This window comes from Schistocerca gregaria, chromosome 6 (assembly GCF_023897955.1).
Source record: "Schistocerca gregaria isolate iqSchGreg1 chromosome 6, iqSchGreg1.2, whole genome shotgun sequence".
Lineage (NCBI taxonomy): Eukaryota > Metazoa > Arthropoda > Insecta > Orthoptera > Acrididae > Schistocerca > Schistocerca gregaria.
Window position 1 is genome coordinate 172871151 of NC_064925.1, and position 13379 is coordinate 172884529.

At 41.8% G+C, this 13379-nt stretch overlaps 1 protein-coding gene across 8 annotated transcripts in view; it reads left to right on the top strand.

Moving 5' to 3' along the window:
• LOC126279051 (testis-expressed protein 2) overlaps nucleotides 1-13379 on the top strand; it is a 321894-nt gene that overhangs the window by 29859 nt on the left and 278656 nt on the right. The window contains exon 1 of one of the 8 annotated variants that reach the window (XM_049979462.1): nucleotides 94-170. The exons of 6 other annotated variants lie outside the window; for them this stretch is intronic. The gene's annotated coding sequence lies outside the window, so the exon portion shown is untranslated. Of the gene's footprint in view, nucleotides 1-93; nucleotides 171-4830; nucleotides 4851-13379 lie in introns of those variants that run through there. One more of the 8 variants, XM_049979467.1, reaches the window with a different exon arrangement.

The following is a 13379-nucleotide window of genomic DNA, read 5'->3' on the forward strand; positions in this document are numbered from 1 at the left end:
GGTCACTCACAGAACACATCAGCTGATATACTTCCTGGTAGTCTAACTGAAACTTGGCAACAACGCAGAATATGTTTGGCAACTCTGTGCCCGAAGAGTTACTTCCTTGATGGCACACAACTATCCTGCTAAATTCACTTGACATTATCGTGTCATTTCAATGGAATAATGTGAGTGATTTTTTTCTTGAGATGTGGTATAAGGATAGCAGTTAATGCTTTTGAGTCCACGAAAATAGTTCCACACAGGAAATACAGCTACTCTCGTCTCTTACGTTGCGATTTATCTGTCATAGCCGCTACAGGGCCAGTAAGAAAGATACTGACGCCACACCTCTACGCTAGCTCTAAAGTAACTTGCGTGCGTACAAGGTTCGAGATGCTTATATTCACATTTCGAGACTCGCTGAAAGCCGTATTTTAATTATTGTGTAGCAAAGCTACAAGCAGACAGATAGAAACTCAATAAGGGAATCATAAGACAACGCTCGAGCAAAATTCGTTTTGCTACTATGAATAGGAAAATAGGAATGCGGGTAAGCTACTACAAACAGCATAGTGAACGCATTATTGTGGCCAAGATAGATACGAAGCCCACACCTACTACAGTAGTACAAGTTTATATGCCAACTAGCTCTGCAGATGATGAAGAAATTGAAGAAATGTACGATGAAATAAAAGAAATTATTCAGATAGTGAAGGGAGACGAAAATTTAATAGTAATGGGTGACTGGAATTCGAGTGTAGGAAAAGGGAGAGAAGGAAACATAGTAGGTGAATATGGATTGGAGCTAAGAAATGAAAGAGGAAGCCGCCTAGTAGAATTTTGCACAGAGCACAACTTAATCATAGCTAACACTTGGTTTAAGAATCATGAAAGGAGGTTGTATACGTGGAAGAACCCTGGAGATACTAAAAGGTATCAGATAGATTATATAATGGTAAGACAGAGATTTAGGAACCAGGTTTTAAGTTGTAAGACATTTCCAGGGGCAGATGTGGACTCTGACCACAATCTATTGGTTATGACCTGTAGATTAAAACTGAAAAAATTGCAAAAATGTGGGAATTTAAGGAGATGGGACCTGGATAAACTGAAAGAACCAGAGATTGTACAGAGTTTCAAAAGCATAAGGGAACAATTGACAGGAATGGGGGAAAGAAATAGAGTAGAAGAAGAATGGGTAGCTTTGAGGGATGAAGTAGTGAAGGCAGCAGAGGATAAAGTAGGTACAAAGACGAGGGCTGCTAGAAATCCTTGGGTAACAGAAGAAATATTGAATTTAATTGATGAAAGGAGAAAATATAAAAATGCAGTAAATGAAGCAGGGAAAAAGGAATACAAACGTCTCAAAAATGAGATCGACAGGAAGTGCAAAATGGCTAAACAGGGATGGCTAGAGGACAAATGTAAGGATGTAGAAGCTTATCTCACTAGGGGTAAGATAGATACTGCCTATAGGAAAATTAAAGAGACCTTTGGAGAGAAGAGAACCACGTGTATGAATATCAAGAGCTCAGATGGCAGCCCAGTTCTAAGCAAAGAAGGGAAGGCAGAAAGGTGGAAGGAGTATATAGAAGGTTTATACAAGGGCGATGTACTTGAGGACAATATTATGGAAATGGAAGAGGATGTAGATGAAGACGAAATGGGAGATACGATACTGCGTGAAGAGTTTGACAGAGCACTGAAAGACCTGAGTCGAAACAAGGCCCCCGGAGTAGACAACATTCCATTAGAACTACTGACGGCCTTGGAACAACCAGTCCTGACAAAACTCTATCAGCTGGTGAGCAAGATGTATGAGACAGGCGAAATACCCTCAGACTTCAAGAAGAATATAATAATTCCAATCCCAAAGAAAGCAGGTGCTGACAGATGTGAAAATTACCGAACTATCAGTTTAATAAGCCACGGCTGCAAAATACTAACGCGAATTCTTTACAGACGAATGGAAAAACTGGTAGATGCAGACCTCGGGGAGGATCAGTTTGGATTCCGTCGAAATGTTGGAACACGCGAGGCAATACTGACCTTACGACTTATCTTAGAAGAAAGATTAAGAAAAGGTAAACCTACGTTTCTAGCATTTGTAGACTTAGAGAAAGCTTTTGACAATGTTGACTGGAATACTCTTTTTCAAATTCTAAAGGTGGCAGGGGTAAAATACAGGGAGCGAAAGGCTATTTATAATTTGTACAGAAACCAGATGGAAGTCATAAGAGTCGAGGGGCATGAAAGGGAAGCAGTGGTTGGGAAAGGAGTGAGACAGGGTTGTAGTGTCTCCCCGATGTTATTCAATCTGTATATTGAGCAAGCAGTAAAGGAAACAAAAGAAAAATTTGGAGTAGGTATTAAAATTCATGGAGACGAAGTAAAAACTTTGTGGTTCGCCGATGACATTGTAATTCTGTCAGAGACGGCAAAGGACTTGGAAGAGCAGTTGAATGGAATGGACAGTGTCTTGAAAGGAGGATATAAGATGAACATTAACAAAAGCAAAACGAGAATAATGGAATGTAGTCAAATTAAATCGGGTGATGCTGAGGGAATTAGATTAGGAAATGAGACACTTAAAGTAGTAAAGGAGTTTTGCTATTTAGGAAGTAAAATAACTGATGATGGTCGAAGTAGAGAGGATATAAAATGTAGACTGGCAATGGCAAGGAAAGCGTTTCTGAAGAAGAGAAATTTGTTAACATCGAATATCGATTTATGTATCAGGAAGTCGTTTCTGAAAGTATTTGTTTGGAGTGTAGCCATGTATGGAAGTGAAACATGGACGATAACTAGTTTGGACAAGAAGAGAATAGAAGCTTTCGAAATGTGGTGCTACAGAAGAATACTGAAGATAAGGTGGATAGAGCACGTAACTAATGAAGGAGGTATTGAATAGGATTGGGGAGAAGAGAAGTTTGTGGCACAACTTGACTAGAAGAAGGGATCGGTTGGTAGGACATGTTTTGAGGCATCAAGGGATCACAAATTTAGCATTGGAGGGCAGCGTGGAGGGTAAAAATCGTAGAGGGAGACCGAGAGATGAGTACACTAAGCAGATTCAGAAGGATGTAGGTTGCAGTAGGTACTGGGAGATGAAGCAGCTTGCACAGGATAGAGTAGCATGGAGAGCTGCATCAAACCAGTCTCAGGACTGAAGACGACAACAACAACAACAACAACTTTCAGTACCTCACAGTGTTAGAGCGAAAACCTTATGGTACTGCCAAATTCATAATGCCACTTCTGTTTTCTGCCAACATATTTGTTGTTGTTGTGAATACATAATTTTATCTATGAAGTGCGACATTTTCATAATAATTGAGTATGATACATGACATGAAGTAAATACAGAGTGTGTCAAAGTCGGTAATATCCTAATAATTCGTGTTACAGACACTTAATGCTTTATTAAGCTAGACAGCCGTCGTAGCAGTAAGTTGAATTTAATTTATATTAGTACAGAGAATATTTTAATCGCGTTTTCGATTAGTTTCTGTAACACAACAGTAATCATCAAAAAGAAATTAATCAACAACAGTATATTCTTTAACAATATCTAAAACAACCTGACAATGCTAAAGTAGTTTCAAAATTTATGCCTGTAGAAACCTACTGGTTCTAATGATGTCATTAAACCAATGTAGTTTGAAGATCATTTTCGTCTAGAAATGAATTGCCTTGACGGTTAATCGATCAAGAGCGGGAAAAGTAAAAGTTTACGTGTATACGATCCGCAGCAGGACAAGTGCCTGAGACATGAGTTCTCCATCAATCTCCTGGATAGTTTTGTTTCCCAAATCAACGGAGGGCGTTATCATGCAGTAGCACACGTGATGTAATTTTGTCGGTCGTTTTTCTTACATTGCGGCTGAAAGGTGTATCAGTTGCTGGCAACAAAATACAGCTGTGATAGATACACCCTTGCTGAAGAATTGGTAGTGCAATATACATTTTGGAGCTATCAGATGGGAAATATTATGTTCACACTACTATTTGTTCTAGTTTACGTCTTTTGGTAGGGTACAGCCTTTCATTTTTTCTTAGGAAGTTAACGATAAAGGCATCATAAAACGTCACCATTAATAATATTGCATAGGAATGCTCAAGAGCGACCTGATGACGTTCAAGCAAAACTGCAATTGTTGTTTCGAATTAGAGCATGCAGTACTCCAACACCAGACTTTTGAACCTTGCTTGTTGAATGCTAATGACCCATGATGGTTAAATGGTAATCAATCACTTACATCAGTAGTCGAGAATTCCTTAATGTGGAAAATCATTCCTGCCAGAACGATCTTTCTTGAAACAAGAATATCTTCTAGCACATTTTTCCCAAAAGCACTCGCTCAACACACAGTTCAAATCTTTCGAGCTGCCTGCTCTGCATTCACACGTCTGTTATACCAAAAGTAAATATTGTGTTGCAGATGTTATACTTTTTCCATTTGGGACCCAGTTTTGTAATGCTTAACCGTAGTTCATGATTTTTCAGGTACGCAAAATCCAATGCTTAACTGCAAGATGATAACTAGAACTTAAAACTCGAAAATGACAGTTGAAACATACACTGATAGCGTCGCGCCGCGTTCACCTGAGTAGCGCCCGCTTTAAGGCGGCGGGTGGCGTCTGGTCTGTGGCCGGTAGCCGCTGCAGCGCAAGGAAACGCTCGAGCGCAAGCTCTTCTGATAGCGACACAGTTGTCCCGCGGAATTGTTCCTGGAAGTATTTATTATTATTGCTGGGTAGAATGTGAAACGAATTATCTTCTATGTTCAATCGGAGTCATTAGACGAAGGCCGAAATATGGTTAAACAAAAAGAGAGGATAGGGTTGTACGCGGATACGCGACTGTAAGTTTAGAAGGCACTACCCCATTACCACTTTTTTATCTCATTTTGTTCTATATTTTTTGTTGTATTTCTTCGAGGCAGACGCTTGTTCAAGTTAATTGTTGATCCATGCATTCAGTTTTTCTTATTACAGAGGGCAGCCAACCCTCTGACCATGTCGGCACCACTAGACCATGGGTTCGTACAACGCGACATCATTTGTCTGGTAGAAAACACATCCTCTTGCCACTTTCGCGTCTTATAGTGTTGCCGGATTGTGCAAATGGCCGGACTTAGCGTTGTCAGGGGCGGTTGTTTTTATCGGCCACTTAAGGGAACGACTCAGACTTAGTCTCTGTGGCGAATGGCCGGCGGTCAGTTTTTATGTCTAACACTGTACAATCTGTCTGCAGTAAAATTAAGTGCAGTAAAGTGATAATTGTAACCAAGTGTTGTATAGTGGTTTCTCTATTTGATTATGCTTAGCTGCAATACCCTAATAATTATCGTTTGCACTGCAGTTTATTGAACATTTATAAGTTTTGTAACAAGTTTGCTATTACCTTTTAAATGAAAATAAGTTTTAGATATTTTGAATTATTCCACTTCCATGAGGACTGTTTCACTTAAGATCTGTGAAAGGCACATTAACATATTTGCTTTTCTTCGTAAATATTTATTGCGTATTCTTGTTTTCTGTTGTTCTGTACATCCTGAAGGATCTCCCACTGTGAAACTGCTGAAACAGAAAGTACATCTAATTTAGTCTAAAGTACTTCATTGTATACCATCTGGTTTACGTATAATTTTGTAAAACCATTTACAGCTGATAGCCTGACAATCTGGAGGTAGATCCTGTAAGTCCTAGGTATTTTTTATTGACAATCTATCATTGCTTTGAACCGCTTCCCAGAGTCTCTGGACACCATTGCCTCGTTCAAAATTTGTGGTTCAATAATGACTGCTGCACAAGCCTCATAATTTTGGAAAGCAACTGTAGGGTGTGGTTCATTGTGGTTTCAAAGATTCAGTCCAAGTTGAGCAAGCTCCCCTTTAGCACTGGCTCCCTGATCTTATGTGATTACTTATCTATTTTCCACAGTTTTGTTGAATTTCATTTGCTGCTTCTGTTGGGAAGTTGTTGGTCTTGAGTTCCTTGGTATATCGTGTGGAACTTAATTGAAAACCGTGTCTCATGAAATAGTTATTTATTATAGGATCATACTGCCTGTAATTGTTCATGTAACCACTGTAACTGGTCACTACCATCTTCTTTGCTTTGTTTTGAAGTTTGGGTCAAAACTGCTTGGGTGTAGGGATGAAACATCCAGGTGCAAATTGTCTCATATGCTTTAATGATGATTTTTTTTCCAGACAGTTTCTTATAATGTATCTTTCAAGATACATATTGCATAGACAGTGATTTAAAGATGTTCGTCTTGACAGTTTGCGGCTAGAATGTCTCTGTAAGAACAGAGTTGAGAGGCATTTTGTGAATATCTTCCACTATTGATATGATATCACAATTCAACTTTTTACAATTCTGCTCTGGTATATATGATCGACTGGTTTCATTGTTGATGCCACGTTTCTTGAAGTCATTATGAAGTTGATCTGATAACTTTAAGCCTATTCCCTGACTGTCTTGCTACCAGCAGCTGAAACTCCAAGAGTACAGAAGTAACGTCACTTTAATTCTTAACAAAAAATACAAATCCATAAAAAGTGCAGTCATCATTAAAAACAACAAAATAGTTGGCTCCACCAAATGACGTGAATGGCATCTATCTGCACATGAAGTCGTGTGCTCATTGTGCATGAGTGTTGTTTAATTGAGCAAGTCCTTTGTGTCCGTGAATACCAACATGTTACAAACATTCACCCATGCAGAATATGCAGACACCCTCCTGTGGGTCTGCGGTTAGAATAGGCCCGAGGTATCCCTGCCTGTTGTAAGAGGCTACTAAAAGGAGTCTCACACTTTTTGGCCCCATAAGTTCAGGTCTCATTTTATGGTTTTCATCTGCCACTTTCCAAATTCTACAGAAGTGCGGGCCATCCCAGTAATGGCCATCTTGTCAGGTGACCTTTGTTGTTGCTGGGTGGCGCTCATGGGGAGTGCGCCTGATCAAAGTGGGAGACATCAGGGCGGATAATCCACTATGAAGCAGAGTGAGTCATACCTTGCTGGTGGTCGTATGGTGCCAGCAGTCTCTAAGAAGGGCAAGATCGAGTACAATGCTGACAGGTATGACCCTAAATCATTTCCCTCCCTCACTACACCATGGGAGGCACATAGGGCTACAGAAAGAAAAGAGCCATATTCGCCTCGGTATTTACTCTGTAGTAGAATGGACAGGGCCTTCTTTCTACCTACAAAGCCTCAATTTTTTTGTTGAACATCTTGAGGATAAGTTTGGGGAAGTGACAGTAATGCCCAAGATGAGAAGTGATGCACTCTTGATTCAGACAGCATCCCCAGCCCAATCCCGGGTGTTACTCACTTTTGACTGGCTGGATGGTATTCCTGTTTCTGTCACTCCCCATAAAAGCCTCAGTAGAAGCAACTGCATCCTATGGCTCCTCTCGTGCGGATGGGGTCCCTTGGGACACCCTCTCCCAAGGTCTCCAATAATGCCACAGCAGACACTCGCCATTGGCTAAAGGAGCCAAAAGCTGCTGGACGAAGTGCTTCACAGTCTTCCTCTGTACCTGAAGCTACTTTGGAGAAGTCCTCCCAGCAAGGCCCTAAAGACAAGCGAAACGGCAAGCAAACAAAGAAGTCTGCTAAGAAAAAGTACCCTCCTGTGGCCCACAACTCCCTAAGCCTTGACTACTTTTGGGAGATTTTAACACTTACTGGGCAAGATTGAGATGTCGAAGCTTTCCTGTCTCAACTTGACCTCTGCCTCCAAAATACTGGGGCCCCCACACATTTCATTGTGGTTCATGGCACTTACTCGGCCACTGATTTATCCCTCTGCAGCCCACGACTTCTCCCATCCATCCACTGGAGAGCCGACAGTGTTGTAGTGACCACTTTTCCATCTTCCTGTCACTGCCCCACCGTCAGACCCATAGACGCCTGCCCAGGTGGGCTTGAAACAAGGCAGAATGGGAAACATTCACCTCTGCTGTCACTGTTGAATCTCCCCCACATGGTAACATCAATGTGATGGTTGAGCAGGTGACTGCAACAATCCTTTCTGTGGCAGAAAATATGATCCTTTGCTCTTCAGGGTACCCCTGGCAAAAGGCAGTCCCTTGGTGGTTGCCAGAAGTTGCTGAAGCAAGTTGCTACATCATATCCTTGTGACATTATATGAGTGGGGTCTCAGGGGCCAACTCCCCATTTTTATCCAAAATTTCCTATTGCTCTCTACTTTTCACGTCCAAGTTGGTGCCTTCAATAGTGCCCCCCATATCCAGGAGAATGGGGTTCCACAGGGCTCTGTATTGTGTTTATCTCTGTTTTAGTGGCCACTAACAGTCTAGCAGCAGCTGTCAGGCTGTCCGTCTCACCTTCTCTGTATGCAGATGACTTCTGCATTTCGTACTGCTCCTCCAGTACTGGCGTTGCTGAGAGTGGCGTCTACAGGGAGCCATTAACAAGGTGCAGTCATGGGCTGTAGCCTGAGGCTTCCAGTTTTCAGCTGTGAAGCCATGTGTCATGCACTTCTGTCGGTGTCATACCATTCATCCGGAAACAGAACTTTACCGTAATGAGGATCCACTCACTGTAGTAGAGACATATCGATTCTTAGGACTGGTTTTCAATGCCTGATTGATGTGGCCTCCTCATCTTCGTCAGCTTAAGTGGGAGTGCTGGCAGCACCTCAATGCCCTCCGCTGTCTGAGCAACACCAGCTGGGGTGTAGATCACTGTATGCTGCTGTAGCTCTACAGAGCCTTTGTTCAATCCCACCCTGGCTATGGGAGTCTGGTTTATGGTTTGGCGGCACCTTCAGCAATGTGTTTACTCGACCCAGTGCATCACTGTGGCGTTCAGTGTCCTTCCATTCCAGGTTAGGTGTGCACAACTGCTTGCCAGTTACGTTGCACACATTCGTAGTTCTCCTGCGCACCCAAATTACTGTCTGCTTTTCCCAAGCACGGCAGTTCATCTCCTGCATCAGAGTTTTGGGTCAGGGTTTACAATTGCGGTTCTCGTCCGATCTCTTCTGTTTGAAGTTTGCCTTTACCACTTATACTCGAGGTCCATTCTTGTACACCTCCATGGTGTACACCTAGGCCGAAGCTTCGCTTGGACCTTTCAGATGGTCCTAAGGACTCAGTTAACCCTGCGGCTCTCCACTGTCACTTCCTCTTGCTTCTTGACATGTACCGGGACCATGAAGTAGCTTACACCGTTGACTCAATGGCTGATGGTCACATTGGCTTCACATATGTTCATGGAGGATGTACTGAACAGTACTTCTTGCCAGATGATTGCAGTATTTTCACTGCAGACCTGCCGGCCATTTCTCGTGCTCTTGAGCGCATCCACTCATGCCCTTGCAAGTCGTTTCTTCTCTGTTCTGAATCCTTGAGCAACCTACAAGCTATCGACCTGGGCTACCCCTGCCATCCTTTGGTAGCAACCATCCAGGAGTCCATCTATGCCCTAGAATGGTCCAGAAAATTAACTTGCCGACAGGCTGCGCAAACAGGCTGCACAGAAACTACTTCTGGAGATCGGGATCTCCGTAACTGACCTGCAATCATTATTACTCTGCAAGGTTTTTCAGCTTTGGGAGTGAGAATGGCATGATCTCAGCACAACAAACTGTGTGCCATTAAGGAGACTATGAATGTGTGGAAGACCTCCATGCCGGTCTCTCACAGGTACTCTGTGGTTCTCTACTGGCTCCGCATTGGCCTTATGTGGCTAACACATGACTACCTCCTCCATTGCGAGGACCCACCTCGGTGTCACTGTGGCTCACATATGACCGTTGTCCACATCTTACTGGACTGCCCACTTTTAGACCCTCTACGGCAGACTTTTAACCTTACCAACACCCTACCTTAGGTGTTTGGCAACAATGCCTCAGCAGAAAAATTAGTTTTATGTTGTATTTGTGAGGTGGGTTTTTAACTTGCCATCTAAGGATGGGCATTTAGCCTTCTCTCCAAGGCCGCCACCCTCCCTTCATTTTAACTCTGTCGCATTTTCTTTGCATTTGTTTGTCTTGGTGGTTGTTTTTTCCCTACATGTGGTCATCTCACCTTGTCTTTTTGGGGTGGACATTTTAATGTGTTGCAGAGTGACTGGCTCATCCTTTTCTATTATTGTGATCAACCAGCCCAGAGCATCTGCACTATGGTTTTAATACCTCCTTTTCCTTTTCCTTGTGGTGTGTATGTTTTCCCGTTTTTCTATGCATTACATTTGTTTTCTTTTTAGGTGTGGTTCCCCATTCTTTCTCACCCTTTTACTTTCTCATACATACTTAGGGCGTTTTTGTACCTTCAGCCTTGCTTTTGTTAGGAAAAAGGGACTTATGACCCTGTAGAATGGTCCAAACCAACCAACCAATATGCAGACATGTTGTTTGTGTACGGATACTGTATGCAGTGTGCACGTAACATCAGAATGTGAGGTCATTCAGTCAGTTGAGGAAAGGGACGACATTATTACAAGTATACAACAGAGCCCCACCACCAGTACATGGTGCATTAGCCATCAGCTCGATATTCCACAAACATGAGTGCAGTGTATGTTACATTCTGAGGACTTACACACATCTCATGTGCAGCCCGTGAGATTCAGTAAGCAGATGACAATTTTGCGAATCGTTGTCTGTACATAGAGACATTGAGAAATACAATTTATTTACAGATGAGGCTACATTTGCTCACAGTGGCATCGTGAACACCTGCAATTCTCATACAAGGATCATGGAGAACCCACTTGACATTAAGGAAACAAGATTCCAAGTTAGGTTCTCAGTGAACACCTATTGTAGTTTGATTGATGACCTGATGTTAGGGTCTGTGTTCCTCCAAATCACATGTCAGCACGGCATATACACAATTCCTGATAGGAGATGTACCTGCATTTTTATAAGATATGACATTATAACAGCAATGGCAAATGTACCTGCTGTGTGATGGATCACCGATTCACTGTACCAGACGAGTATCCCAGTATCTGAATAACACATTTCCTCAATGGTGGGCCCTCCCTGGAGGACCCATTAACTGGCCTTCTAGATCATCTGATCTAACCCCATTAGACTTTTGTTTATGGGGCTGGTTAAAGAAGGATTTGTACATTATGATAGTGGATACATGTGATGAACTTGTTGTGTAGTTCACCGATGATGTTGCATGCATTAAAGGCTGCTGAGATGATGCTTGATGTGCAACACAGCATGTGCCCTCCAGTGAGTTGACAAGTACGTTGAGATGGGTGGGGGACTTTTTGAATACCTCTTGTAGGATGGATCAGTCATCTATCCTATCATTATTCTGTCCACCACTAAACCAACACAGCATTTTCGTAAATAATATTAACACTTTTCTTCATGGATGTGGATAGTCTTCAACCCATTCCAGTTCTGTAATGACTGAAAATCGGACACACATTCATAGCACTTTTTGGCTTATTTTCACTTGTAGAATAGTCTCACAGATTATGTGACATTCCTCCTGAGTCACCCTGTATGTCATAAAGATGGACACATTGGTAGCAAAAATACTGAAAAATACTTGACCAGTTTATTTCAGATTTTCATACAAAACACTAATAAATGTGCAGATGGGCATAGGCTACATATTTTTTAAATATATATGGTATAAATCTAGCTATATAAAATCATATGAAAAGGGTAGTTTGCTACTTACCATACTAAGAAGAAGTTATCACAAACAGAGGAAACAAAATGACTGCTATACATATGCGATTTCAGCCAAAAAGCCTTCTTTTAAAAAAGAGGAAAACACAGACATTCAGGTGAGTACAACCCACGCACACATGAGCACAGTCTCAGGCCACTGATGCCATGAATCTGTTTATGTATTTTGCTTTAGAAGAAAAGAAGACTGTTTGGCCAAAAGCTTAAATGTACAGCAATAATTTTGTTGTGCTTGTCTGTGACTCGACATCTCATCAATAAGGTGAGTAGCAATCTGTCCTTTTCATAGTACTGTCATTATTCCACCCTGGATTTTCCATTGTTTGATACACAAAATCTGTACAGAGATAAGTTGCTGTTTTCTATTGTTGCCAACAATATCTAAAAGTTCTTGATCGATTTACTTCAGATTTTTATGTGATACTCCAACAAACATTTGAAATCAAACAATGGAAGATACAAGATGGAATGTAACGACATTAGGAAAAGGATAGTAGCTACTCACCTTATAGAGGAGATGCTGAGTCACAGATAGGCACAACAAAGTGAGCTTTCGCCCAACAAGGCCTCTGATGAAAAATACAACCCCCCCACCTCCCCCCCTCCCCCCCTCCCCCCCTCGCCCCCCCCCCCCCCACACACAAATGCAACTTACTTGCACATGGCCACGGCCTCTAGCAGCTGAAGCCAGACTTTAGAATTTGGAGAAAGAATAAGACCCAAACTCTGGCAATTAATTGATGAAGGTGCAGCTCCCCCCCCCCCCCCCCCCCCAAAAAAAAAAAAAAAAAAAAAAAAAAAAATGTGGCAGACTGAAGGAAATAATAAATTTGTTTCTTCTTGAATGGGATAGAAAGATCTCTGAAGTCAAGCCCCAATCAATTTCAGACGGTACTCTACTACTGACTGAAGAGTGTAACACACTGAATGAAAGTGGCACACAAACTGCCGAAGACGAAGAGGCGGTACTTTTCTGCAAGATAATGGCATATCAGCCAAACTGACAAGACACAGTATCTCGGCAGTATTTGTGATGAAATGGATCAGCATAAAAAACTAAAAGAAATGCATGACCTTTTCAAGAAGATAAATAGCATTATCCAAGAGTTCAAACTTGCATATGAGTGATACAATATGTAAATGGCAATATCTGTAGGACAAAAAGTTGGTGGTAGGTAGGTGGCTAAAGCACTGTGAAACACTGTATTGCAGCTAGCAATAGTTAGCTGGCAACAGCACTGCAAAGGAAATAACATTAAGGAACAGAACATTTGTATGGAATCAGACATGGAATCTGATATTCTATTCGGTGAAATTCAAAATGCCATCAAACATTGGAAAAACAATAAAGTCCCAAGGTGTAGGCGGTATTTCCAGAGAAATGGTGACTGATGGGGAAGGAAGCATATTCATGCTTTACATTTAATATGTAATACGGGGTGGGAAACTGGTGAATGGCCTAAAGACTGGGCTACATCTATTCTAATTCCTCTTTCCAAAAAAAAGAATAAGTTAGGGGCTGTTCCAGCACTAGGACTATAGCATTAATATTACATTCTAGCAAAATCCTCTTGCGCATAATGAGTCAAAATTCCTAAAGAAATTCCTGCAATCCCAGACTTCTACAGAACAAATAGGCAGGTCAAGGTACTTGAGAGGCAATCGTGAATATGAGGAGATAATTGAAAAA